This window comes from Arachis ipaensis, chromosome B09 (assembly GCF_000816755.2).
Source record: "Arachis ipaensis cultivar K30076 chromosome B09, Araip1.1, whole genome shotgun sequence".
Classification (NCBI taxonomy): Eukaryota; Viridiplantae; Streptophyta; class Magnoliopsida; order Fabales; family Fabaceae; genus Arachis; species Arachis ipaensis.
Window position 1 is genome coordinate 135,476,261 of NC_029793.2, and position 7,005 is coordinate 135,483,265.

Genomic DNA, 7,005 nt, shown 5'->3' on the forward strand with positions numbered 1-7,005 from the left:
ACTTTCTAAAAAAATTCAGAATAAATTAAAATAGAATTACGTAAGAAAAAATATTTAATTTGAAAGATACATACATTTGCAGTTTTTAATTTTATTATGGAGGTTAGAATGGGGTAGGACTCCATTATGGAGATCAGATGTGCTTTATCTGCATGTGGTGTCAACAGGTAAAAAATCGGACGGTGCGAATGGGGTGAGGTTTATCGGACAGTCCGACTTGTTCACTACAACACGGATCATACGAATTGTTGAGGGAAAATAAAAAAAAAAATTTATTCATGCAGAACTCGGAGGGTCCAATAAACTTCATGTAAATTTCAATATTCCCTCTATGCAAAACGGACCTCCGATTTGCTTATAAAAAATTTTCAACATAAAATCGGAGAATCCGATTTCTTAACACCAAATCTGAACAAAAGCTGTCCCACAAATTGGTCTACCACCTCTAACATTCATAACTACGCACAACACATTCACAGCTTCTATAACCAAAAAAATCAGCCCATACACTTGTCATAAAAACTTAAAAATAAATATCTGATGATCTGAATCTGAAGGGCATACAATAAGATTAGATGTATCCTAGCTATATCGATGAGACTTGTAGTCAGAACTTAGAAGACATTGAAAAGACTAAGAAATTATGCATTTCACTTTCAGGACCCTACAGACATTGGTTTATGCCAATGAAAGACTTTTAAATTATATCATTTAATTTACTGACTCCTACCCTACCGACTTCTTTTCCTTTTCGTCGTTATATGAAGTTGGTGTCTACCTGTAATTGATTTTCCTAGTATATATGATAGAAAAATTCGGTCTCTACTCCTAAAATTGTATGGAATTGAATGGGACAATATTTTGAATACTTGTTATAAAATATTTTATTTGTGTTCAAAATTCTTAGTAATTCGACATTTGAAGTTAGAACACATCCAATAACAAATATGGACCAAAATGCAATGTGTAATGTTTTGACGTACAAGTCATGGCAAATAATCACATGCATGGGTTGTTAAAATTCTGAGACATACATGCTCTACTAGTAATTAACATAGCATGCAACTTGTACCAATTATCCATCATATATAATCTGTTACCCTATAAAATATTTCTCTAATATATATAATAATCATTGAGCGTGTGAGGGTGTATCAATTTCAATGCAAGATTGTTGTGTTTAAAAAACAGACCCCCCTCATAATTAAGTTAACTCACCGTATAGTTTGGCTTTTCCATGCAATTGTTATTGGTGTCTTATTAGTTTTAATTTGCTTTCAATATATCAATGTCTTCTTACCCTACCTCAGAACCAGTACCCCTATTATACAAACAACACACTTAATTACAATAATCAATGCCTGCAATTCACAGAAAACGACCTAAATCGTTTTCATGCATGGGATCCATTTCATCCTTTTTTTATTATTTTTATTTTTTTACCCATTTTCATTTTACACTTGCGTCACTAACTTCTAAAAGTGATGGAATACTTAGCTGTTAAAAATTGTTTTTTATTGTTGAGATCCAAATAATAATAATAATACATGGTCTAACAAATAATATAAGGGTTTTTCTAATAAATATACAGTTATTAAGGACACTACAAGTTGAAACTTTTTAATAGAAAATATAATTTAACTAAATAAATGCATTGACAAATTAAAATGATTTATTTTCATTCTCTTGACCAATATCTTTAATTAGTTAAATTCATACTATGTAAAGTAAAAAATAAAATACATTTTGAGTGTTATTATGGTCACTTAGATAATTTTTTATTAGTAGCAGATGTAGGCTTAATTGCGATTAGTTAGTCATTTTAGCATACACTAATAAAAATTAAGAAAAATGCTATTTGTACACCAAAATCAGTCACTAAAATCAGTCACCAATATATTTGTGTATAAATACATGTGTGGTTTAATTTATTTTTAATGTGTATTTATATTTCAACATGTATTTTATACTGGTGGCTGATTTTGGTGTACACATACATAACATAACCCAAAAATTAATTAGCTTGTTAATTATTTAACGTGTGGCTATAATTAATTGTAGAAGAAGTATATAAGGTGTAACCACCTAATTAATAGTTCAATTTTCACTATTTGTAATTTTTTTAGAAATAAAAAGAATTTACTTTCTTTTTCAACCTTATTCTTCATCTTTCTTCTTCAGTTGATCAAAACTCTTAACATCACAACTTGAAACGGTTCAGAGCATGAGATTTTTTTTATAGTGCAATAAGCATGGAGAGCAATTAAGCCGCGAATCGAATTGAAGAAGCTATGAATTAAGATTCAATCGTCACCATTTTTTTTCTTCCCCCACTCTTCTCTTTGACATTTTCTTTTCCACATTTAATTTCTTACCTCTTCTTTCAAACTCATCAATAGAGTTTTATGGGAGACTATTTCGTAAGAATTTTTTGGTGAATATAATTGTTCTCAACAACAAGTTAGAGAAAAAAGATTTGAATCCTCATTACTTATGATTTATTGATTTCTCAACAATATTAGACATGGTGAATAGATCTTCGATTGGTGGCTCTAATAGCCAGAATAACACAATACAGATGGACATACATGCTTTAGCAAATCTCCTAAATCAGCTCATGAATATTTAGCCCCAGATTTTGAAGAGCAACACAATCTCAACTCAAGATCAATCAAATTGTTATTTTTTTTATATTGAAAAAAATTCAGGTACACCGATTATTTCAATCATGTTGACACCTAGAAATGATAATAGTTAGAGTCATGCTATAATTAGAGCATTGAGTTCGAAGAATAAACTGAAATTTATCAACAGAACCGTAAGAAAATCTAAGACTAATGATGTTGAACATATTGGAGCATTACTATACCAAGTGGCATTCTACACCAAATTCATCATGTTGCTAGAGCATTACTATGATTAGAGCATTAAGTGGCATTCTACACTAAACTTTCTGTGTAAAAATACTAGAGAAAAATTGGGGTTGTAGAGAGAAAATACTAATATATTTTAAATATTGCTAGAGCACTATTATTTCAATTAAGAGTTTCACATTGATTTTTGTAATATGCAGTTGCTCACGCTATTCACTTAATTAATAGGATGCCTAACATTAAACTGGACAATCACTACAACAATTCCTTAAGATAGCGACGGTTATTTGGCGGCGGTTGTGTGAAACCGCCGCGAAAAGACAAACTACGGCGCATATAGCGGCGGTTAGAGGTAGGGTTTGCAATCAGGCCGACATTTAGCGGCGATTTTTTAAAACCGCCGCTATATTTCCATCAGGTTTGCATTTCGCAGCGTCTTTTCGAAAACCACCGCTATATGTCCGCCGGGTGATTTATTGTTTTACATTTTGTGGCAGTTTTGTTTAAACCGCCGCAAAATACGTATTGCCACATATTGCATTGTTCTCTTTAGAATAATCGTCTGGATATAATCTAGTTGAGTAAAGACTACTATCTGAAGCTACATATGTTTAAATCATTGTTACTTAAACTCAACACTTTTTCTACATTCGTTTTACGTAAAAAATTCACAAATTACTTGTAAGCTATATATGTTAACTTATGTGAACAAATTTACCAATAAGATTTTTTTGATTACGTTATTGCCATTTAAAATTGCATTCAATCATGGATGTAAAAGAAGAAAATATAATCAAACTCTGAATTTATAAAGTTAAAATAAAGTTCTACAGAATATAAATCAAAGTAGTTACTCCTCTTTGAAGTTAATGACATACTAAACCTAAATCAAGAAACTCTAAAAGTAAAAAAACATGTACAACTGCGACCCAAATCATTAAACTAAGGAAATCAGCGTAACTGTTATAATAAAAGATCAAAATTTCTCTCCAACATCGTATTGACCTGGCGAAAAATACTCTGTTATGAATCTATGGGCTTCACGTTTTAGAGGATCTGATATTTCATCTCCATACCATGGCATTTTATTCAGATCAAAGTACCTTTTCTTAACATGTATATCATCTTGTTTATCTTTTTGGTCTTCTAAAGTTTCATCCTCTTCATCTGGAACCTTATTCAGATCAAACTGCATGGATCTGTCGATTGCGACAGAGGATACATCATCTAAATTGTCTTCTGAATAAGACTCTTTTCCATCTAGATTGTCAGGAACTATTTCTCCGGAATATTCAGGTAAGACTGAAAATATCAACATGCACAGAATGAGTATACATAGAAGAAATTGAGAACTCTGGAGTCATTAAATACTGACTTAGAGAAAAAAACTAATCTACAAGATGCAAAGACAATTTTAAAACTAAACACAAATTTTCGACAATTACCATCACCCTTACTAGTAGTTTGGGCGATTTTCTTAAACAGAAGCTCTGTAGCAATTATTGTGCTTGAAGAGGATGACGAAAAGTCCTCATTTTTCATCGATGCTGTTCCACCGTCATGTTATTTTCACTATTGTTTTCAAAACATAACACTAGTGAAATTATATTGCGTAATACATAGCAAGATTATAAAAAATGCAACCCTAAGAAAAATAACAACTGTAGAAGGAATAAAAATTTAACGTAAACTAACTTTTTCGTATATGACACATCAGAACTCATTTTTTAATTGTATTCATTAACCAACTCATTACACAACTGATGAATTCTGTCAACTTGCTTAGAACATTCTATTGGATCTGGATACATTTTTCCAAATTGAAATTCAACCCCAACCATCTTGTACCTAGGATCTAAAACAGCAGCAACACCCATAATGCCATGAATCTCATCCCAATACTTCTCAAATTTCTTCTTCATACTAGATGCCATATTAGCAATTAAAGAATTACTAGAAAGTTGCCATTCATCCAATGAGACTTTTATTTTACAAACCAGAGTAAAATAAAGATTGGCAGTCGGAAATTTAGAACCAGAAAACAGTTGAGTAACCTCATAAAACAACTTCAATTTATCACATATTTCCTTGGCAAGTTCCCACTCCTCATTACTTGACACAGTTTTATATTGGGGTTCCTTTTGTCTTAACCTAGGAAAGACAGCTCTATACAACAATGCAGTGTCTAACATCAAATAAGTTGAGTTCCACCTAGTCGGACAATCAAGAACCAATTTCTTAGTAAATGGAATCGCTGTTTTAGCACACCAACTCACAAAAGTTTCGTTCCTTTTCGGCGTTGCAGTCCAATACAATACACTACTACGAATCTTTTTAATACTTTCCTTAACTATACTCAAACCATCCTTTACAATCAAATTCAGTATATGAGCACAACAACGCATATGCAACAATTTACCCCCAACATCAAGAATGAAGAATCTAGTCGCCCCAACAATTCATCTATCATAGCATCATTAGTAGAACAATTATCCAATATAACAGTAGACAGTTTTCTATCAACATTCCATTCTAACAATATTTTCATCAATGTTTGAGTAAGAACTTCACTTGTATGGGGATAAGGAACATAACAAAATCTGAAAAATAAAACAAACATACATGCATTTTAGATGTCAACATACTAATACAACACAATATATAGAAGTTTATGAAGTTTATGAAGTACCTCAATAGGCGCATTTGCAACTTCCACGAACTATCGATATAGTGAGCTGTGACAACCATGTAACCTTTTTCTTGATTGGAAGTCCACATGTCGCTAGTTATTGCAACTCTGCTATCATTTTCATCTAGTTGAAGAGTTAGCTTCAGCTTCTCATCCCCAAACATCTTCAAGATGTCTTTCCTAACCGTATTGCGACTAGGCATTTTAAATGTTGGTTGCATTGATGCAACCAATCGCCTCAGTCCATGGTGGTCCACACAACTCAAAGGATACTCATGCAGGATAATCATTTCGGTGACACACTTTCTTGTCTTTGAAGGATCAAACACAAAGCCATCTTCATTTACTTTTTGCACATGTGCTTGTTTTGCTAGTGATTCAACAATTGATGATTGCCTTGAGTTCACTACTTTTATTCTTTTACAGTAGCGGTCCACATGGTTTCTCAATGGCTTAGTACCATTCTTCGGATTTGCACTAAGCACACTCTTGCAAAATTTGCATTTTGCCTTCCATTCACCTTCAACTTTTAAACGATCAAAATACTCCCAATAAGCACTCTTAACATTAGCCTTATTGTCACCTTCAACAGGATTTGATCCTTCTGAATTTGAAGCATTATTATCCGTTGGTTGTGGAGTTTCTGAAGTTGGATTAGCGTTACTCTGAACTTCAACTTCAATATCGGTAGGAATATTATTGCTTTGTGTGTCTTCTCTAGCATTACTAGCCATGAAACTATCTTAACAAACCTACATTGAAAATACCTATATCAATAAAATCCTCCCAATAAATGCATAAAGATCAGAATGCATAAATGAAAGAGTAGAGAATCAGAAGTTTAAGCCACTAGCTAAGATAAGTAAACACAAATTGAAGTACACTAAAAATCATAATAAGCCACATAAACCACTTGACATAGTCATTGAACTATGCAGCAGGCAACCACAACCAGAACCAAAGCAAAATATTTTTTTTTCCTTAAATCACAATAGTTGAATGAAGAAGATATAGCTTTATAAAATTTCCACTGAAATGCAAACAAACTAAAGGCAATTTGACCATGCAGCATGCATCAATTTTCAAAATTAGGTTAGCATATATAGCGTGTGCTTCTTTTTCTCTAATAAACATGCTTGTCTATTAAAACAAGTTTGCTTACTACAATTGAATGAACTCCATCCAGAACATGCTTTTATTTCAATAAGGAGCACAAAATTCTTTGAAACATAGTAACCTATAGCTGAGGTGAAAGGGTAACATATGCTTTTGGAAGCAACCAAAATGCATGACATGAATGTTAGTTATATTAATTGCGTCTAATCAGTTAGCAAAGCCAGTAAATGAAAAAAGCAACATAATCTCAATTTTGTTTGTTATCTTAATTTCATTCTTTAATAAATAACATAAAAATCCATCCATGCTATCATAAGATCAGCTCAT